Source organism: Prosopis cineraria, unplaced genomic scaffold (assembly GCF_029017545.1).
Source record: "Prosopis cineraria cultivar Desert tree isolate PC_DT_omini unplaced genomic scaffold, ASM2901754v1 PC11, whole genome shotgun sequence".
Taxonomy (NCBI): Eukaryota; Viridiplantae; Streptophyta; class Magnoliopsida; order Fabales; family Fabaceae; genus Prosopis; species Prosopis cineraria.
In genome coordinates, this window is record NW_026555342.1 from 25,222,260 (window position 1) to 25,246,998 (window position 24,739).

At 30.4% G+C, this 24,739-nt stretch overlaps 1 pseudogene; it reads right to left on the reverse strand.

The window, feature by feature from the left end:
• Positions 1-548: 548 nt before the first annotated feature.
• The window catches only part of LOC129286381 (26S proteasome regulatory subunit 8 homolog), a 32,788-nt pseudogene continuing 8,597 nt past the window's right edge, over positions 549-24,739 (reverse strand).

Sequence of the window (24,739 nt, forward strand, 5' to 3'; positions counted from 1 at the left end):
CAATGCCTCATTAAGAAATTTCAACTAGAAAAAAACTTATGAGATAAAAACCTAATGGAAGAAAAGAAAACATCATTCTTTAATACACTATTTAATGTTGTCTTATTAAAAACCTTAACAAAAAAATTCAATGGGACAAAGTCTTAATTAAGAAAAAAGAGTACATCATGTATTATTACTCTCTTTCATGACAATATCACTCTTTATATTATTATATCTCAAGATAATATATCAATTTCTAAAATGTAATTAATTGTCATCAATGACTTTTCACGCAGATCTTACTTCTAGCTAACCTATATGCATAATGCATTGTGTTATCATATAATTTTTAAAAAGATATTCCTCTATCATATCTTTTTAGATATGTTAAATTATCAATATACTTTTTACTTGTGATATGCACAATGGAAGTAATAACAAACATTAGTTTGAAGATCACCATGGTATATTTTGCATCTACTTCATAAAACAATTTCTTAGAACATCACAACACATCTTTATTATTTCAATATTTTTTGTTGTTGAAATAAGGACTGATCCAAAAACTAGGATTTGCTAATGCAAAGACGTAATTGTCCTATGCCCAGAGAATCATGGTCCAAAATCGGCTTCAAACCATCAAGAGGGTGACACAAATAGTGTTGTCCTGTATCTAGAGTGAGTGCAAATAAGGCCCAGAAATCCGCACCTTTGTTGCCTTCACGATATATGTGGTTGACGTCAACCTGCCAATCATAGCGTAACACGGAGTGTATCTACCCAATTAGATTGCTATAGGCATTACTCTGGGTATTATCCTATCCGAAGAGGTTAACTACAAGCATACAGTCAACGTCACTTCATTCTTCTAAAGCCACCCTCCCAAGCCACATTTAAACCATCAGCAATAGCTAATAACTCAGGTTCTAGGGAAGTGCAAACTTTAATATTTTTATAGCAGGCCCTTAGCCAAATTCCGTTAGTGGCGTGTAGGAAACTGCTTGCTCTAGCTTTCCCAATACTGCTCTTTACTGCTTTGTAATAGTTTAGGGATACCCATCCTAAGGGAAGCTTCCTCTAGATTGTACGTAGTTGCCACAGTTCTAATATTGTTCCTATTGTGGGTTTTGTTTAAAGAGTCCCGCGCTTGAGTACTAAAGTCCACAAGCATCCTCACTTCAACTACTAGTTGGTCTGCACGGGTGTGAACATTTTGGAATATGAACTTGTCACGCACCTCCCAAAGCTTCCAACAAACTAGCCTAAAGTTAGAACCCTATCTATTGCTCATATCATTGTTGGCTTGAAAACCACAAAGGTTGTGAAAAAACCACCTATCAAAAGAGACATTCAAAAAGTTATTCAAATAGTTTAAGCGAACTAGAATTCTCCATAACTCTCTTGTTGATCTCTTATAAAATAGGGATTTTTTTTTTACAGGTATTTGTTATTGGCAAGTTTAAGTAAATAAGGCCTATATGCTTAATTCTTTAATTTATTCCCGTCCTTAATCCTTACAATTTTCCCCATTAGAGATAATTATTTGAATTAATTCTTGGTCCTTGAATTGATTTCAGCTTGAGTCAAATTAGACTAAATATTTATGCTAAAACAATTAGTGGACATATTGATAGAACTTACTCAGTATGATCATTTCCTACCCAAATGTATACCTTCCTACCCAAATATCTTCCTTTGTTCTTAGACTCCAATATTCATGACTTTCCAACCGGTATATCGGAGACCTACATACCTAAATATATGTTTCCTAGCCAACTGTCTTTTGTCATTCTAGTAGAAGTCTGTTTCAAATAAAGTCTTTTACGATAAATCATTTTGGTGTATCTCTTACTTATTTGTATGAAGCTCTTCACTGTCATTTGTAATACATTCATACTCATACAGGTATATCTCATTTTCTACTGGTGTATCTTTGAAGATTTTAGCTCTGCTTTTGGTTCCTTGAATGGGTCATCTCGAAGCTCACTTAAATGCTAATCTTTTATGAATTCAAGTGTTAATGTTCACTTCCTTATCATTTTAGAATACTCTTAAATACAACCACAGGTGAAATTAATCTCTTACTCATTCGTTGGATTAAATAAGGATACTTTTCATAAATAAAATAACACAATTTTCTTGAAAAATAGCAACATCAGGCTCCACGTGTTCATTTTTAACTTCTATTTTTTCCCCTCAAGTTACTTAAAGGGAACTTTTGTATTTTTGCTTATGAAGATATTAACACCAAAGGACAAGGGACTTTGCCCAATTATTTGGACTCAGGATCCTTCTACCCAATTTTCCCAAAATCATAACCCAAAAGAAAACATCAAAGGTAACCATTACCACTACCAAAAAACAAAAAGAACAAATGATGATTATTTTAGCCTATAACTATCATTTTATGGGGCTAACATTTAAAGACCCTCAATAAATGACAATTATATAACTATCATTTAAAATATAATTTTTAAGTGTCAACATTTTTAAGAGAAGAATAAACGACGAGTAAATATTGTATCCATCGTTTAAAGTCAGAATAAATGTCGGGTATATGATTTATCCATTATATATTATAAGATAAATTACAGTTATTTATATATCCGTCTTTTATTATATGGTTTTTTCTATATATGGGGACTATTATTTATACCAGTTCTCTACAAAAAGAAATCAAAATAGCAGTAGACAGCCATTTCAAAATTTACATATTGGAATATCGATAGAATTTATTATATTCAAGTGCAAAATTAATCCCTGAACATCTCTTATACTAATCTATCAAGTAAACAAATGAAATTTTATAAAGTAAACTATTTTCCAAAGTAAATCAGCTATTAAATATATAAATATCCTAGCTACTTCTTCTAGGTAGTTCTATTGATCTTCTTTATGCGAGGCCTACACTTGGAACATATATTGAGAATATTCTTCAATTACCTCATTTATTTTCACATTCACAAATTCTTCAATGTAAGACTTGTTATAGTACTGTAATATATAAATGATCCACCATAAATTAATTTTAATACATTAATTTTTTTTGTAATTGAAAAGTGAATATTGTTGACATGCAATAGCATGAATTATACTCTCTTATTATGGATAATAATGTTCTTCATGAACCTCTTGACACAAAAGCCACAATCCAAACTATTTTTCATTTGTCTTGGACATTGCAAATTAAAGAACTAATCAATATATATTAATGTATTATATTTCAATTCAATCCACGATTTCAATTACCTTTATTATATTCCAAGTGTAAGCCATATCAAAATTTATAAAGGACCTTGAAATTGATTGTTTTATGTTTGTGCAATATAACTGGTTACTCCCACAAGTGTACAAGATCAATGTAATAAATTACCCAGAGTATTCTACGTGTCAAACTCATAGGAAAGTTATGCTTTTACTAATTTAAATAATTAATAGTTCAAGAAAAATAGCTAAAATAGATAATTTGATAAGAATATAAATAATAAAAATAAATCAAGAAAATGATGATGATGAAAATACAATTATTTGAAGCATTAGGGATTAGGATTCACCTTATAAGTTACAATTTTTACTCTTTGAGTTGACTCTTTAATTAATTATAATGACAACTATTCTTAAAATAACTTAATATTCTCTCGAATTATTAGACCCTTTTTATTTAGTGTTGAATTCATTCCTATAATACCCAAACAACTAATTAAACCGTGAAACTATAGTTTAAGTGACCACAAATTTATAGAACTACCCCTAGCTCAATTTTTTTTGTCTATTTCTCTATATTTAGGTTCTCTCTTCACCTTCCAATCCATCAAGATTACCCATACATTTGATTAAATGATAGCCAATCATAAAATCAACATGAAGAATAAGAAAAATAAATATAATTGAAAAAAGTAAAAATATTCATAAATATAAATGTAAAGAGTCAAAATAAAGAAAATAGAAAACTAGCTCCCTAGTTGGACTACATCCCTATCCCAATTGGGTAATTTAGAAATACATAATAAAATTAAATAACATCATTCTAAATCTCCAATCATGAAAAACAATCATAGAGAAAATTAAGAAGTAGAAAAGAAATAATTATGATTTGTCGAACTCCTCAACAATCTTATTTTCAACCTTCAAAATGCTTTTACGGGCTTCAAATATCTCAAAAAGAATTCTTGAGATACTCATATAAGTTATTGAATGCCTTTCTTCTTGATGAAGGAGTATTTATAGTTAAAGTGGAGGCTCCTCCTTCCATTCCTTATTGATTCGAGACTCTCACACTGACATATATATGTATGTATATTATTTGTCTCATTATATGATATATGAAAATCTGCTTCTTCAATATATATATATTCTTCTCTTTTTCCTTTCTACATTTTCTTCCTTTTGTTTAATTTATTATTTTTCTGCAAGATATAGAAAAGAAATATATGACTGGATTTCATATCAAAATTCCTTTTTATCTTATAATTAAATGATGAGGGAAAAATATATAAATATTAATTAAATAGATATGAAATATTAATAACTATAGTTAAATCCACAAAAAAATTTATACCTATTTAATTATAAAATATGCACTTATCAAATTCCCCCACACTTAGCTTGTTGTTTGTTCTCAAGCAAATACTTCTGCATTCAACCTCATTCCTTATATAAATTTATTAAATATAGGACCTTTTCTTAAAGCACTAGTAAAACTTAACCATATAACTAACTTACCGAGCTTCAATGTGAGAGAGAAAGCTAATAATTCTGCCATTATCACCACATGGAGTTAATTTAGTTCTAATTGAGTACTTATCTATATAATGAATTTGTATTTTCTTTCTTAAATAATCCTTAGGTCATTTTGACGCTAACCTTATATTGGTGATATAAGAGCCCATTTACTCAAACTTATGAAACTTTATTGGCACATTCTTGACACTTACTAAGTTGTTTGACACGAAGACTAATATTGGTGATGAAGGCCCCCAGTTACTAGGCATAGTTGGCATTAATGGAGTGGATACTCAACATTTTTTGTCTTTTTTTTAAGGATCATTCCCCTTTTTAAGTACTTTGCAAAGTGTTAGCTTTCTAGGCATAGACACAAATAAATAGGAGAGATAATTTTTACATTAAGTATATTTTTCATAAACTCCTATAGGGTATTGGCAACCTTAAATTCTTTCGCAAACACGTAAATTGCCCTCAGTAGTTATATGGCTTAATAATACAGTACAAAAGAGCAAAAAGTTGAAAAAATTAAATTTTTTTAAATTTTCATAAATAAGGCTAATTACAGCATGTAAATTGCTACAAAAACTATAACAACATAAGCATAGAAAGTTATCATGGTAGAACCTTCTCCATACTTAAATTCCATATTGTCCTCAATTTTTGTAGAAAAAGAAAAAGATAAAGGAACTAAAACTCCCTTGTTTAATTTGCTTTGATGTGACTTTGGTAAGCTTTCAGAAGCTCCCTTTTAAGCATTATAATCCGACAATTCATCTTAGAGAGGGGGCTTAGTGATCAAATAAAATTTTATGGGGATAACAAACAATAAAAATATAAAAAATTAATATAACAATGAAAAGCAAATATAAAAGTTAAAAAAATTAGGTTTCCTCGTAACAAACATTACATTTAATGTCTATAGATAGACACTATTATAGTAGGTCTAGATTTCCTTGAGTGAGATAGATTAAGATGTGTCAACATAGACTCCCTCATAATATAATTTTAAGCGTTGTTTGTTGACTACAAATATCTTCCTGTCATCAGCTCAAATTTCAATGGCTCCATATAGTTTTACATATACAACTTTAAAAGGACTAGACCACCTTGATTTTAGCTTATCTAAGAGTAGCTTCAAGCAGAAGTTAAGTAATAAAACTTTATGTCCAACTTTAATCTCTCTCTTGAGAATTCTATGGTCATGCCAAGCTTTATTTCTTTTCTTATATACATGGGCATTCTCAAAAGACTCTTATTTAATCTCATCCACCTCATTGAGATGAAGAAAACATTTTTCACTTAGAGCTTTCAAATCATAATTTAAAGCACACACAACCCAATATGCTTTATGCTCAATCTTTGTAGGAAGATGACATGACTTACTATATATTAACCTATAAGGGGACATACCTTAGGGCATTTTATATGCAATTCTATGTGCCCAAAATTCATCATTCAATTTTAAAGACTAATCTTTTCTAGATGCTCTTACAGTTTTTTCTAATATACCCTTTAACTCCATATTTAAGACTTCAACTTGAAGCCCAAGAGAGAAAAGTACCTCTAAGATAAACACAAAAACTAGCCAAGGAACATCTTTCATCTATATCAGTTGCCCGATCTGTATCTATGAAGGCAGTTAGAAGCATATAGGAGAAGGGTTTGACATGAAGGCTAAAACTATAAGTACCTTTAAGATACCTCAAGATTCATTTAATTGCTTATAAATGACTAGCTCTTGGTGCAGAAAGGAATTGGTTGAGCTTGTTCACTGAATAAGCAATATCAAGCTTTGTTGTAAGATATTAAAAAGCTCATGACTTTACTAGTAGAAAACTATCATCCGATCACCATCGGAGTAGGTATAGGAGCATAATCAAGCATGTTGATTTTTTTTTAGAATATCTAGAGTCTATTTACTTTGACTCAAAAACAAACCAGTGTCATCTCAATATAAGGGTCTTAAATGTAACATCCTGACTTTTAACTCCCTAATTTACTAAGATTAATAAGGATAATTAAGTGAGATGATGTGGTATGTGGTCAGAGAAGAATAATAAGTGTTTTTAGTTGGAATTTCAAGTATAATATAGGTCTAAAGTGAAATTGGGTTACTTAGGGATAAAAAAGTGGAGAAAAACAAGCTTAAAAGCCTCTATACCACATGCCACGACGCATAAGGCTATCCTTCTCTATACCACACATCACGGCATGCAGGGACAAGCACTGTGGTGCACGGCATAAATTTTACAGAAATAATATGCAAACTAAAGTAAAAAATAGAAAGGAAACAAAAGGGAAACGAAAGAGCTCACATTTGCTCTGCTAGGGCACGACCTAGGAGAGGATTTGAGAAGGTTTGAAGCTCTAAATCATCCAAGGTAAGATCCTTAACCCATTTTTCTCCTTTTCTCTTTAACTTTCTTAAGGATTTGAGTTAGGATTTGATAGTGAAAGTGGATTTTTGATCCATATAGGTTATAGGTCCAAATTTATTAGCTCAAATGAAGTTAATAGAAGTATTTTATAGTATTTAAACCTAGTATTAATAATTTTAGTGGTCGTTGGATGATGGGCTCCATTAACGTCTGAAAATGGACATTAAATTTATCATTATTGTGGTTGTTGAGGCATTAATGGCAATGTGGGTGTTCAATGAAACTATATGATGTTAAGATAATTAATAAACCCACTAGGTAAGCACAAATGTAAAATATAGGCATTGGGTAATCTAGAAAGGGAAGAATAGAGTTGAAATGTGTGAGATTAGCAGTTTTAATGAGAGTTGAAGGCTTGAGTTTAGCTATATTAATGGAGATTAACTTGATTGATTGTAGTTTGGGTTCTTGGACACCTATTTGGCTCGGAGAATTCAAGCTTGGAAGCTAGTGTATTAAGGGGTAAAATTTTAACCTTTTAAAGGTTTGAGGTAATTAGGGGCACCCAACTTTGGGTAGTTGTATGTTAATTGTAATATGAATTGTGTGTTTACAATGAAAATTATGATTTATGAAATTAGGTTACATGCATTGAATTTTAGTGTTCTTGTAATTGTGTGATATGTATTAAACATGTGAAAGTAGTTTTTAAATGAGATTTGAAGTAGTAAATGTGGTGTTCAAAAAGCATTTCCCTTTCCAATATATTTTGAATGAGTGATTGATGATGAATATGTTAAGGAGGATGTGTTATAATGGAAAAGAGAATTTTTGCTCACTTGGGAAGCGCACGGTCGTGAGTCTAATGTGTTAATTAATTTTGAATAAATAAAAATGTAAAAATAAGTGAGTATCGTTTATGGCATGATCATTGGGCAGAAGTTTTCCTAAGGATTAGGAATAGAGAAAAATTTATATGGTATTTAGGCTGCCCTCCGATGCATAAGGGTATAGCCTTATCCCACAATTTGTTGAAAGATTGTCCCATAATTTGTCAATAGACTAAAACCTAACTTTCTCCACCAATTTAATAAGGAGAATAGTCTAGGGTATGAGACACCCTAGAGATTTGAGAATGGGGGAAGCCGTAGTCTAAGAGTGAGTCATATGATCTTTAGCCCAGTTACACCTCACAATTGGTAAGCTTGGCTAGTCCAGTCACACGGACAAAGCCCTATTTAGTGTTATAACCCACGATTTCAATCTAAGGAAATAAGGAGAATATAAGGTTGGTTGACCATTGCCTAAGTAAATATATGATGTGTCACATGTGTTGAGTTGTGGCAAGTCGTGTGAATAAGAGGTCATGTCATATATCTGAGACTATGTGACAATGCAACTAGTATATGTGAGATAAAGAAGTTATTAAATAAGAAATGATGAGTTATGATATGTGTAAGTATGTTTTAAGTGCTTGGTTTTATATGCATGTGCTTGTTTTATAATTAATATATAACTGTGTAAGGTAAGTTTTACCTTAGTTAGTTAGTGGCTAGACTCACCCCTTTCATTTAACACTTATCAGGCTCTAGCTCTGCTACTGAGAGGGAGAAGACTCAAGAGGCTAGAAATTAACATATTCCTATCGTATACCTCTAGTTTAGATTTATTTTGTGTAATAGTATATATATACCAATTCTAGGTTGCATACAATCACACTTGTACTATTTTGTTATTGCAAATGTCTAATTTGTATTTTAAGCCCTGAGTATTAGTATATATTGAGATATATATATATTTATAGGGCTAAAATACTAGTATAAGTGTAGAAATGAAGATTTAAACATGTTTTGATTGATTTGGGTGCAATGCAAAGGAAAATTGCCTCCCCCTTTATTTTTGGTAAAAAGGGGTTGAGAAGTGAAATTTTATTCTACCATTGTTTAAGTGTGTGAGACTTATTATACTGATAGTTCTAAGTCCAATGGATATGGTCCAGGTGTTATGAAAGGCTTTTGGTATTTGTTAAGGGTTTTGGACACCCTTTTTATGTGAAAGTTGTTAAAAGTGGTTAAAGTGTGACTTACTTTCTAGTGTGACTTATTTTAGAAGTGAAATGTAACACTTGCCTCAAGTATTATCCAAAATCATACAATTGAAACAAACTAAGTGTGATTAAAGAGTTGATCCTAAAACCAACTTAGGAAACAAACTATCTAAAACACCAAACAATCTACACAATAACAAAACACACATTTAAAATAATTTTTTTTATAAAAATCTGAAGAATTACAGTATAGCACACGGAAGCAAACTAGGCAAACAAGGGCATTTACTTGCTGTCATGATAGCATTAATATGTTGTTATGACAGTTCTCCCGGATAAACTTTCAGGAGGCGTCAATTCACTATTTAGCCTCCGAATGAAGTGATTTCAAAGCTCTCACATCACTTCTAATGTGTATTAATAGTTTTCTAAATTTTAAAAAGATTCAATAGTCAGATTAAAATTTGGACATGTTACAAATTTGATCATTTTTGTTATCTTTTAGCTGTCATGACAGCATCTATAGACTAACTTCCCGAGTACATTATTTCATTATCCAACCTCCGATTAGAGCTATTTTAGAGCCCACACGTCACATTCAAAGGGTACTACAAGTTTATCAAATTTTAAAAAGATCTAATGGTTGGATCAAAATTTGTGCATGTTGCAAATTCAGCAACTTTGTTATCATGACAGCACCTTTAGACTAACTTTCAGAGTGTATCGTTTCTCCGTCTAGTGTCTGATTGACATGATTCCAAAGCCCACATGAAGCTTATAAAATTTTTTACTTGTGATCCAAATTTTAGATAAATCTAATGGTTGGATTGAGATTTGGATACCCAGACGTCAAAGTATAGTTTTTAAGTAAAAAACCATTTTCAAAATTGTCCAAATCTCATCCTAAGGGTTACAAACTTGTGAGAACATTTTAAATGTGTCAATAGGACTAAGTGTACATAATAGAACATTAAAACAATATAAAAACTCCTTATATTAAAACTTGACCACCCGGGTGTCATTTCTCAAATGGACCTTAAACTCCCAAATTGCACAAATCATACAAGAGTGGTCAAAAATCAATTCACATACAATGTATTCATATAAGTGCACATGCTAAATATTTTCACTTGCCTCAAAGATCCTTGTGGGGCCCACATACCCATTCTCTCTATACAAGGTGTATGTTTGCCCTTAGCATACAATTCGCAATGCAACTACTTTGCAATTGTGTGTAGAATCACATATATTCATATATATATATATACACACCAAAATAAACATTTTCTTATAATGAAAACTTAGTCTATCAAATGAATTTATCAAAACCACATACCATAGCTAAGTTTCCTAAACACAAGTCTATAAGCGGTAAAAATTCATACACAAGCACATAATCTACACATATGCACATATATTTATAGTCACATCTTACTAGCACCCTAACCTAAATACATTACAATATACTTGCTCAAAAGAAAGGAGTTGCAGATCTTTACAATCCACATGCAAACCCCTAGCTTGGCTCTTTTTCCCATCCACTACTAGATCCTTTGCTTAGACCTGTAAATATTGTAAAGAAAGGGGTGAGACAACCATAATCTCAGTAATAGAGAAATCAATATTCGTTATTACAAGGAAAGCCATAGTCAAGTAAATAAATAATAGATTCAAAATAATATATAATTAACTAATTAAAATGCTTGAATGTATGAGATAGACCGATATGACCTTTCCTGACCAACAGAATGCCCCTTGGAACTCTTTAGCTTGTAGTAAACCTTACACCTACTATACCTCTATAGGCACAAAACATAAACCAAGGCACGATTTGATCCACCAAATCACCTATGCCCCTTCAATGTAAATCTTAAGCAGTTGAAGCTAACTCTTTCCCAAAGCCAGCTTGACTTACTCTCCATGTGAGGGCTACCTTAGCCTAGGCACTCAACCTTATACTTCATATGCTAGATTTCCTCCCCCACTGAGAGGTGTCAAATACTCAATCCATTAACCATTTTAGTGTACTGAGCCCACAATATGAAAGACAACATTGAGTACTGATAGTGAGCCATAGAATATCACAAGACCACATCTCTCCATTGGTGAACTCTTACTGAGATCATGCCTCCTACCTTTTTCTACCTTTCTCGAGTATTGACCACTTCAACACTCAAGGTAGTATAACACTTATAATTCATCTTTTAAGTGGTTCCTTAGCCTATCTAAAGTACCAAACCTAGTTACACTTTCCTAAGTGCAACTCCTCATTTTTTATGATCACAATACATGCTAATAATCTTATTTTCATAAGTAACATCATTATTAAATAGATAGTAAATATAAATGCATTATTATTAAAGCAATACCCTATAAACCCTTCTAAAACACATTTTATTTGCATTCAATTGTTTAAAACATGTAATGCATACTAGATAATATTATCTACTTAAAAATAGCTAAATAAAACAATAAAAATATATAAATTTCTCTGTTACCTTAACCCTTTTATACCAAAAGGGTTCCCCTTATACAAAAATATGACTTGGCTTGTCCTTTAACTTCCAAATAAATTTCACCAATAATCCCTACAACATATAAGTGATCCACGTCACTTATTATGGCAAATAGTATAAAAGAAAACTATAACTCGTACCACACAACTTGGGTTAATGAGCTATACTCTATCCTAATGGTCTATATATTAAACTAACCAATCACACAGCATTACTTAATAATCAAAACCATTTATTAGCCACCACTTGGCCAATTTTCAAGCCATACAATTTTTAATCAATCAAATACCTTCACTTAGTATTACCAACTTTTACAATAAGCCCTTATGATAAAAACTAAAGTTTAATTTAAATCTTATTGGCTTCAAATAGCATATTATAACCAAATCAATAGGCTTTAACCATTAAAGAGTAAAACCCAATCTCTCGGGATTTAATTTGTGCCCAAAACACCTTTTTTCATCTAATTATCCACTCAAAATATTAGAACACGATATAAAAACTTAAAACAACCTCCCAAGGACACAAAGAAACTAAATCTTATAAGAATAAAGCCTTTAAGATCAAAATTCAGAAATTTATTCTTTCAAAAATTGAAGAAAATTAAGAGGGAAGGAAGAGGATTGAAGTAGGGAGTTTACCTACTACGTAACCGGGCTCACAATGGCCATAAAGCCTTCTAAATTTGAGCCCAAGTCCCTCTCTTCCTCCTTTCTTCTTCCTCTTACTCTCTTATCCGTGTGTTTCTTTTCCTTTTGTTTTTCTTGTTTCATTTATTTCTTTTCTACGTGCTCTTATAAAAAAAACTGAACTAAAAAGTTTGGAACAAATTACAAGTAAGGACCTAACATTTTTTAATTATAACACAAAAGCTTGGGTCAACTTTAGTAATTTTTTCATAGTTAAAAATAAAACGAAACAAAATTTTTGCTTAGAAAAATTTGAACTCAGGACCTTTATCATACAATTCTTAATTTTAATTTAATTATAAATATTTTATTTTTTTAAAATAAATTTGAATCTTAAAATTTTGAAGATGTTACATGAAACCCATGCAATTAGCTAGTTCATGTAAAAAGCTTTCCATAGACACCTAAATCACATCAATCGGATGTTGGATAGAAAATCAAGATGCTTCAGAAGTTTTCCTGAGCTATCAAATGATAATATAAATTACTAGTTTTTATGTGTAACATGCCACAGTACATGGCATAAAGAACAATACACCATGGCACAGTGTGCATGAGCCGCAGCGCATTGTTCTATTACACATTAAAAGAATTGTTTTCACTTATTTTTGATTTCTTTCACTATCCTGAGGTATCTCATATTTCTGTAACTTATTTTTACTCTAATATAAGAGATCTTGATTACTTTAAACTCATTGTGATTATGAAGACTTGGGATCCCTTGATTTTGAACTGAAACTTGGTAATCGCTCTTCAAGTTAATCCTTTGATTACTATAGATTTTATTAGTTAATTGTATTTAGTGGAGTGAGATTTTGCACTAGATCTTTCATTAAAGGACTTTGATGAGATAGAGACAAGTAACGAGATAAAGACACTTGATAGGTCCATTGAAGGACTTTAAACTAACTTAGCATGCATGATGGTGATGATGAGGAAGACACCAAAGAATTCAAAACTAGAAGAGAATCAATAGAATGCTTAGAAATTGTTAATGGTGGAGAGCTTGATTTATTTTTTGAATGAGCAGTAATAACAGGCATTGTATAACATTCTTTAGTTAGTATTTTTCTTTAATTTAAGAAGCCATGAACAAATAAAAAAACATAGGAATCAAAGATAATATGTCGAGAAGTATAAATTTTGCTTATACAGCTGAGACAATTGTAACCTTTATAACCCATAAACATATTTTTCTAATTGTGATACTGAAATTTATGAGCATTATATGGCTTCAGACATGGGTAACATGCACATCTAGTGAGATGTTGTGATAAGTTTAAAAGGTTTATATTTTGCTACACCATCACATTATATAGCTTTAATTTTAGTCAAAAATTGATTATCAACTAAAGCTTTTAAATGATTAAAAGCTGTGACTACTTCTCCCTTGTGTTTAAGTAGGTACAACCAAGTATAACAACTAAGAACATTAATGAAATGTAAATAATATCTATGACCTTGTGAGGATTGGATATAGAAAGGTCCCCATAGATCAGTACAAACAAGTTCTAATATGGCAGATGCACGGGAAGAGGAAATAGAAAATGGCAACAATTTTGATTTACCATATTGGCAAGCTTCACACACATGTTTCTCATCAACAAAGAAATTTTAACATTACAATTATGCAAAATCGCTTCAAAACTCTAGTACATGGATGACCTAGTTTGTAATGCCAATCGAGAAATGTCAAAAAAACACTAGTTGAAAATCATATGATATGATATGAGCTTGGGGTTGAAATCTACTACTTATTGGGTACCTTCCTTGTCGTGGCTTCCCGTGCATCAGTATTTGCCCTCTTTGTTAATCCTTCACAAAACAACAATTATTGTTAAAAGCAACTTTAACTTGATTATCATCAACGAACCTATAGATGCTTAGAAGTTTTTTATTACCAACAAAACATTATTGAGTTTTATATTAAAAGAAGAGCGAGAAAAAGGAGCTGAACTAGTCCTATGAACTCAAGTTCGTTCACCAGTACATGTAAAAAGATGAGAATGAGATTTACCAATTGAAGTGGCAGCATTTAGAGTCTCAATATTTGGAGTGACAAGATAGTTTACACCACTATCAAAATACCAAGCAAGGTAAGCCACGGTGCTCGATATTGCATAATGAACTTAAGGAGGATAAGAGTTATAAGAAGGTGGTCGGAAGTTACAATTAAAATGATGGAAGCAGTTGACAACTATGTGACTAGGACACTTATATAAATGGCAGTATAGATGATTGTCATTCCGTGAGCCATGACCACATGGTCAACCATGACCATGATAACCCTTGCCAATAAAGTGACTATCATGATCTTCATTTCTATAAGTAACATTCACTATAAGGTGAATAGATAGATTAGTGAATTGGTTCAATTGGTCTAAAATCATTTCAAAAGCTAGTAAATCAGCTTAAGCATCTACCCAAGTCAGATTAGGTTGTCCAATCATCTTAACAGCAATGGCATTATACTCACCATCTAAACCATTTAAAGTGTAAGTCATGAGGTCATCAGAATCAATGAATGAACCTACAAGAGCTAATTGGTCAGCTATGTATTTCATTTTAGACAAATATTCCTATATTTTCATGCCATTTTTTCATGTATGATGAAGTTTTTCCTTGAAAACCATAACAAAGGCCTTAGTTGAAGCACCAAAAAGAGACTGAATAGCTTCCCAAAGAGCTTGAGCTGAGTGAAAATGGAGAAGTTGAGACTTGACATCAATCGTGATTATGTTGTAAAGCCATCCAACAAGAAGGCGATCAACAAGGTGCCATTCTTCAAGCTTTAAGTTTAGCTTTATCCCTGTACTATCAAGAATGAGATGAGGCAGAATCTCATTTTGACTATTAATATGACCCTTGAGTTTGTTGCCTTCTATCAAAGGAAGAAAAATAGATTCCTAAATCAGATAATTCCCTCAATCCAACTTGATCGAGATAGTTGCCTAATTGAAGGAGCTAAAGAGTGGATTAATTTTTGAACCAATTGATAGAGGTCAATGAATCAGTAGGAGTAGAGGAAGAGGAGGAGTGTGAAGAAGCAGCCATGGAAGTGATATTAATGAAATAGACCAAATTACTTTGATATCAAGATAGAAAAAAAGGGGATTCAGGTGATTATACTAGACCTCAATAGTAAGGCTAGAGGTAGTACTATTCCATAAATAGTACATACGGTTATGCAAAGATATAAACAAGAGAGGATACATGACACCAATAAAAAATCTCTTATGCAAACATTACAAACCATGTGACCTCATTAGAAGATTCTACACACGTACATATAATTACACTAATACGCAAATCAATTAGATGCTCTAACATTTCCATTTGGTAAACAGGAAAGAAGAAATAATTATATATACTTGACAATATCATTGAAAGGACATGATATAAACAAAACTTAATATGAAAATTTATTCCTAAAACTTACTACAAAAAGGGCTCTTCTAGTGATTATTTTTGTTGTGTTTCTTAAATGCTACTAGATCTAGTGCTCTCTAATACTAGATGTAGTGTTTATGGTATTATAGAAATTTTACAAGAGAGAGTATTGGGTGGTAGCACTTCTAATTAATATTAGAAGAGGTAGTGCTTTCTCCAAGAAGCACTACGTTTTGTTTATTTTCTTATATTTTTTATATAATGCTTCTTGTTTTTTTTTTCCTTGAATTATTAACCTTTTGTTTCTCCCTCCTCACTAGCAAGTCCAAAATTAACATTTATACTAACAAGCAATTAATTATAAAAAATAATTAAAGTAATGATACAAGCAACTAAATCATTGATGGAATTCAACTCATAAAACTTATAAATTAAGCAAAAAAAAAAAATCAGTAATATCATTACCACGTAATTATTTTATTTATTCTCTAAGCATGACTAAGTTTTTTTATATCATCATAAGGAAGATAATCTACTAAATAAAAATTACAATGCATTTATCCCCCTTGCGCACACATATATAAACCATATATTTCCTAATTAAAATTTTAATTTAACTACATATATATATATATATATATATTAGAATTATCAAAAAAATAAAAAATAAAAAAGAGTGACAAAGAGGGATACGTATACCTTAGGGAGATAGTGGGTGAGTCTAATATATGGGGAACGATTGTAGTTCGTCTGAAAAATATTCAGTGAAGAGCAGCTCAATTATTTATTTTTTAAAAATAGGGTATATCTTATTCCACTATTTTAAACTTTGTAAAAAATTAACAATGTGAATGGGTGAGAACAATGTAAGATGAAACAAAATAAAGGACAAAGAACGAAAGAGGAGGAGAAAGAGGAAGGGAGTGGCGTGATATGTATAAAAAGTTAATGTGGGTAGGCGAAAATGTGCATGCTACAACTAAAGGGGGAAAAAGAGGAAGAAGATGAGTGCATGTATGTATGTACCTTAAAATTGCCTAATGTTTTGAAGAAGATTGAGGAAGAAAGAAGTAGGTTATGTGTTGAGGAGAGGGAAGATTGGAAGAAGAATGTGAAGAGTTGGAGAGAATAAAGAACAAGACGCATGTGCAGGGGAAAGGGGCTCACGGGTAGGGTAAGGGAAGGGTAGGAAGGAATTTTAAATACTAGCAGTGGCCCTCCTGCCTAGAAATGCTCCTCCTAGGTAATAGTAGCACCTCTATCAAGAAGTTCTGCCATAAGGTTGTGGTAGGTCTTTTAATAAGAAGCTATTGCATGTAGAACTTTGAGAAAAAAATAAAAATTTAAATAGAGGTAACACTTCGTCTTACAAGTGCCACCTCTAAACTTACATAGGATGTTATCTCAATTCAATTTCAACCAATTCCTACTCTGCCTAATTCATCTACTATGCCCTCTAATGCTAATGTTATTGCAAATTATGGAAGCTCATACTATTTGTGAACCATATGGCCCTTCCAATATTATCTTGTTATAAAGGATTTCCATATTTGCATGTTGTGCTTCTATATGCTCAAACTATTTATTATTCACTTGATGTCATTTATTGGTATATGATTTGTTGAAAAGGGTTTTCAAATAGAGACACAACTTGAAATCTGTCGATCTTATCATACTTCTAGAGCAAAACCACAATTTCACTCTCCAAAGGAGAGTTCTTCAAGCAAGGGAGAAATTATGGAAAGAAAAAAAGTAATTGAAGTTTTGAGAAGATTGAAAGATCAAATATATTTTATTAATTAGGAATATTTTATTTTAATTGTCATAATATTTAAATTACTATTATATTTTTATTTAATTTTAGAAATTCAAGAATTTATCACATTTAATTCTAGGGCTAAAGTTGAGGCATATAAATAGCACGTTAGCTCATTTGATTTAGATGTACATTTGATTGAATAAGAATTACTGTTATCTTACCTCTTCTCTGAGTTTTCTCTTCTCTATATTCTCTCTACTAATCCCTTTCTCTCTTATTCTCTCCCCTTTTCCTTTCCCCATTCTACCCTAAGAAATCTCTTCTTCATTGATTTCGTCATTGAATCTTCAAACGGTTCATTGCAATTTCAGCTTAAAAATAAGAAATAATTATATATAAAGGATAGATGAAGTATTCAACAAAAACTGGTCTCCTTTAGCATAACCATGTCTAGGGAAGTAGGGGAACAAGATAACATCAATGATGACTCCAAAATAAAAGTATCATTCAAGAAAAGAAAAGAAGTATAATAAAAAAAAAAGTACATAAGCTTAGCATCCTTTATGGTGTTGAGGCTGGGGCAATCATTTTTAGTGGTCCCTTTCTAATCCTTAACATAAGGTTTTACTGAACCAAAAATGATTGCTCCAACCTCAACACCATAAAGGATGCTAAGCTCATGTACTTTTTTTATGATACTTCCTTTCCTTTTCTTGCATGATACCTTTCTTTCTGAAAACAGTAAATACCATTGCTTTCAAAAAGTTTCCATGGTGCATGGATTTTTGATCATAACATTATTTCATATATCATGAATTGAAAAGTGACAAGTTAATAAAGTTTTCTTCTTGTGCAAGTTTCACCATTATTTTTTATCATAATGAATTTCGAAAAAGAAGAAGCTTTTCTTTTGTTTTCTTCTTGTGCAAGTTTCACTATAATTCCTACATGTGTTGGAAAAATTAATGGACCATCGCTGGCAAGTGAAAGAGAAAGAAGGAGAATCTTTCCATCTTCACCATTACACTCAAATACTCATCATCGTTAATTTATTTATTTATTGATTGATTTTATCATTGGGTATCCTAAAATTTTGGACATTATCACTTGTCGTCTAGACTAATATAACTCCTAATTGTGTAAAGCTGGTATTACTAATTGTAAACTCACGAGTCTCTTAAAAATACCTTTAACATATTTATTTAACTCGATTATAAGTCTCAAGACTTGAATGCAAAGTTACAGGATTAACTAAACTCCCATAATCAGTTGAACAAAATACCACTTAATTTTATTTATTTATTACTTAACAAGACTTAAAAGGGAAAAGAATTCATGTACACTACAATGGAATTAAAGGTGATGTTTCTGAAACTTAGAAATAACCTTACTTATATCCAACAAGAATTCCTATAAAATACGTTAATACCTCTATATTTGAATCTGACGGCGCAACTTTATAGAAAAGTGACAAACTATACACTGTTTTTAGTCATGAAAGTCCATTGTCTATTCTATGCGACTTGCAATGATAGCCACCAGACTTCCCCTTAATCTCCTGAGATAGATTATTCTTTTTTTTTTTCAGTTCATGGAAAATAAACTTTCTTTCTTTCTTTTTTTTTTTTTTGGGGGTGGGGCGCCCAGAAGGAGAAAATAAAAATCAAAGAAACAGACTTCGAGCAGCAGCATCAACCATACCATCTTGACATTCCCCGCAATCTCGTGCCAGGCATACAGATCTTTAGTGATTTAGTCCTAATATAGTTTCGTGATACATTAAACAATCAATTTTGCTAAGAACGTTTATTTAATTATTTGACTTTGTATATTTATATTGAAAGTGTAATGTCCTCTATTTTTTTTCCATAAATATTCATGTATCTCAAGTGAAAATATATTTTTATTTGGATTTTAATACTAAAAAAATCAAAGTTTAAAAAAATTATTATAATATTTATCTTTTAATCTCTGAAGTATAATACGTCTCATTTTTATTAAGGTTTTATATTTTTAAATGATAATGATAATAAGAATCAAGAATTGCAAAAATAAAATGTTTTTAAGGAACACAAAAATAAGATACTAGTATTTACGTCATTTGATATCACCACTCTTATTTTGGAGAATTATGGTTTGATGTCTTGAATGTTAAATAAAAAAATTTAACTTTGAGAATCATAAAAATAAGTTAATTCCTACTCCCTCTGTTAAAAAATATACAACATTTTTAACTGAATCTAACTCTCAATAAAATAGTTATCTACTTTAAAACTAACCATATCTTTCTATATTTACCCCTATTAACACCTTATAATAAATATAAAGTCACTATTTATAGGGACACTTTTGAAAAAAAAAAGGCAAAAATTACACATCGAAAGATTAAAAATGCATTGTATTTTGAACATCTAATTTCTCAAAAAAATTATATTTTTTAATGGAAAGAGTATATATTTATAAAAAATTTAACTTGATTTTGAATATTATAAAGATATTTCTTAAAAAGTTTTACCAAACTTAATTTGGAATCGGGACAGGTTAACTTACAACACAAGGATACAAGAACTGGTAAGCCACTTGTAATTGTTGTCAAGAGGCAAAAAGGAATAAGTATACACACACACACACATATAAGAGAGAGAGCAAGAAGAATATATCATTTAAGGGAAAAATAAGTTTGGCACTATACGGTGAAGGTTGGAGGATGGAGCTGAAGGGTCAAGTCCTTCTTTTCATATTCACCACTCCTTTAATTTCTTAATTTCTTTCTTTGCTCCCTCTTTTGAAAAAGATAAAAAAAGTTTCTATTTATTATCATAACATTGAGTGGAGAATAACTACGTGTATACATTAATTGCCTCTTAAAAAAATGCTTTGTAAAGAAAGATAAAGGATGAATAAAGTAAACATTTTTAAAAATAATTTATTGATATTTTTTAGTTAATAATATTCTTAAAATTTTAGTAAATAATAGACTAAAATATGTCTCCTCTGGTCCCATTTATAGGGTAGGGAGAGAAGAAAAGATTTAGTCCTATTTATTGAGCCCTTGTTAATTTTCAATGCTTTTCTTTACATTTTTACCCTTATCAAATACTTTAAATAAAAATACTAATAATGGAAGTTAAGAATATTTATTAAAGGTAAACTTAAATTTTTTTAAATTTTAAGATAAAATTAATAAGGTTTGAGATTTTTCTTAGTTCCGGTAAAACATACTGAAAATGGCTTATTAATAGGATTAGAGAAAATATATTATGATATATGTAGTTGATCCTATCTAGTGAGATAACATTTGTTGTTGTTATATATATTAATTACCTCTAAATATTTAAAAAAGTCAAGAATGACGTCATTATTGACATTCTTGAATTGTAAGCATTAGATAGGCAACTTTATCTAAAAATATATACAAAAAGACGTCTTTTAATTTGCCGTAAAATAATGGGAATAGAAAAATTGAGGTGAGAGAGTAATAGAAATAATTTATTATCTTATAGAATATCTCATTACAAATGCTATGCCCAATTTATAGGTATATATATGTCTCATCATGTTAAATAACAAATAGTGAATAATAAAGGCCATGAACATGAGTGGAAAATAAATGTCATGAATAGTATAATACTGAGAGTTACTTGAGAAAAGATGAAGGGCTTAAGGGAGATTGACTATCGCAAACTTTTATATTCATAACACTCCTTTTTAGATATTTATTATTTATAAAAGTTCTTTCTTAAAAAATTTCAACTATAAAAAATAATGAGATAAAAAATTAACAGAAGAAAAAAAAAATTATTCTTTAACACACTATTCGATGTTACCTCATTAAAACTTTACCAAAAAATCCAAAGGGGACAAGACTAATAGTTAAGAAAAAGAATGCACTGCGTGCTTTCATTTGATAACAACATTCTTCATATTATTATATTCCTAGATAGTATATTAAGTTTTCAAATGTAATTGTTATCAATGACTTTTCAAACAAATCTTACTTCTAACAACGTATATGCATGATGTATCATCATATCTTTTTTATTTTAAAGAATAATAGAAAGGTCCTAAAAGCATCAATTAATTCAAGTTAGATCTCAAGTATTAAATATTAAAAATTTAAAATTTAATCTCTCAATTTTGTAATTTTATTGTGATAAATTAGCAACTTGTATTCCAAATTTAATAAGAAAAATAATTTTTTTATACTTCAATTATGTTAAAATTTAAAAATTAAGTTATAAATTCATCACAATGTAATTACAAAATCAAGAGATTAAGTTATAAATTTTTAAAGTTTGACACTTAAGACATAACTTGAATTAATTGGTCCTTTTAGGACCTCTTTATCATTTTCTCTTATTATTTCTATATCTATTCCTTTAATAAGAACTCATTTTGCCAACAAAATTATATCATATATAATATTTTTTTATATAAAAAAGTCTAAGTGAGTTGGATCCTGAGAGTTCATTAAAATCAAGATATATTTTTAGGCTCAAAAAATATTTGTAAAAGTACTTACATGTTGTTTACCAACAAAATTTTTATATATAAATGTTATCTACATTCATAATAGAAACATATGGGCCCTTATCCAAATCAACAACCATGAGAGAACCCATCACCTCCTAATGGGCCTTGCTCGTTCAACCACATTCCTGAGCTCTTCTATCACTCAAAGGTTCACTAAGCCCCTCTTCATTAATGTCCAAGATTGCATTAAATGGGTTTTTCACTTTTTCTCTTTACTAGATTCAGTTGAACACTTCATCTCAACCTTCTTGTAATTCATACCAAAGAGCATTTGATGTACCTTCATTCTGATGAAAAATTTGGATATTGAAATTGATTTTTTTAAATCTTTTTTTTACTATTTTATCTTTCTTATTTGGAATTTTTAGTATATAATTAATAATAAATTTATTTGACCATAATTGAATGGATCACAAACGAATCATTGAGCTTTGAATTAGTGTCCCTACCTAATGATTGTTCTAGTTTTTAATATCTTGCTTTGACTCCAAATGAGCATAAAGCATCTTCCCAAAAAAAAAAAAAAAACAAAAGAAAACAAATGTGCCTTACCTAAATTTATGCTTATGATCTTAAATTTTTTTTTTCCTGAAGTTATTGCTTTCACATATATACACAAACTATAGGAGATAATTAACTAATTTTCATAGATTAAAAAAATTAGATAATTTAATAATTTGTAAAAAAAAATGTTGATGATTTTCCTAAAATACCCCTATAGGGATATGTAGTTTGAAGGAAAAATAATAAATGTGGGGAATGAAGAAGAATAAGGTTTTAATTTAGGACCAAAACAAACCGTTCAACTTGCTCCTTCATTTAGAACGAGAGGGAGTATCAAAATCAAATTAATTTCACATTTTCTTACAATAAATATCAAATATTTAATTATCTTAGCACCTTTAATCGACAAGTTTATAATTTCTAAAATAAAATTCACTAGGGATAATCTCATAAATTCAAATATGGTTTCTGAAATCACTCATTAATGAGTCTAAAATAGGTTCATTAATTGCAATTTCAGCTTCATAATATGAAATTGTTTCCATTCAAAGGGTCAATCTTAAGGAGTATGTGCTCAACAAAATTGATCTCCTTAAACATAACCATGCCGAGTGAAGTGAGAAACATGGGCATGGTATTGATGACTTGAAAAGAAAAATATCATTCAAGAAAAAAGAAAGGAATAAATATCATGAAAAAAGTATATAAACTCAGCATCCTTTGTGGTGAGGCAATTAAAAGATAAAAGAAAGTCCTACATTTAAGATTAAAAGATATTAATAATATATATAAGTTTAAAAAGTATTTAATCAAGTGGCTTAAGCTATATTTGGCACGCAATATAATCATTCCCTCTCTATTAGTTTGTATAAAATTTAAAATATATTAATTTGACCACAACTGAATGGATCATGGATGAATCATTGAGCTTTGAATTAGTGCCTCAACCTGATGATTGTTCAAGTTTTTAATATCCTGCTTTAACCCCAATAAGCATTATGCATATCACAAAACAATTGTGCCTTATCACGAGACTAAAACAAAACAACTTAATTTCCTTATAAATTTAGAACTAGAGGGAGTATCAAATTAGATTTCACATTTACTTACAATAAATTGTCGAACATTTAATCATCGAGTTGAAAGTGCATTTTTTTTATATACTTTTTTTCAAGGAGTATTGGACATCATGTATTTAATATGTGGAGTATTTTCTTCCTTAATCATTTTTTAGAGGAGCAAAATTCCCTCCATTAATGGATCACTAATAGAGGAGGGATTTTTGCTCCTCTAAAACATGTTTTAAGGAAAATGTGAAAATGTCTCATTTTTTAGTATATGGTGCCTAGCACTTCTATGTTGTGGTAGCACTACTCGAGAGTTTCTCATCTTGTTGAGAAGCTGCTTTAATTTTTCAGATTTTGTAAGTGTATCAGTTTGTTGAATCAGTTCTTTCTACATTATTGGTCATAAATGCTGTCAAGGGGAGCTAGAGACACCCAAATGTTCATATACTTTTCCTTCCTTCCTTTTTGCTACATAGGTTAAGTCAGTGACTTTCTTTGGCTAAGCTTAATCTTATTTCTTCTCTTTGTTACATTGGGATTGTTTTGATTTGTATAAAAGTAAAGATCTTGAGTTCAAGCATCCAACTTCTTTCTTTTTCAATCCTTCACCTCATTGATATAACTGAATAGCTTCCTTACAAATCTCTTTCCAAATTTGTTAATTGAAATTGGGGAGAAGTTTGAAGTGGGTGCCGGGCAATTAGGATTCAAATTCAGACATAAATTCATTATTAAGTTTTTGCTAGTTCTTGTATAACCAAAGCCAATATTCTATTTTCCTTCATCTCTCTAACGGTAATGCATTAAAAAAAATTAGTTGATGAAATTGATGCTTGAAATCTTGTAGAACTCAATTGATGCAATGGGTTGTTTGGGGAAAGGATCTATACGCTATGGAGCATGTTATAAGGGTAAATTATTGATGCATACCAACTGTTTGTTATAATTCTTCAAAAAAAGATAGTGTTTTAAATAAAGTGGATAGATAGTGATGATAATTGTCATTTTTAATTAGATTTCAGTTGATGAGCCTTCAAATGTCACCTTAGAGTGCAAGAGTTAAGACTAGCTGTCAAGCATTGTTGTGATTATTGGCTGAGTCAAGGTAATGGAAATTATTCTGAGCATGCTAAAGAATCGTTAAGGGTA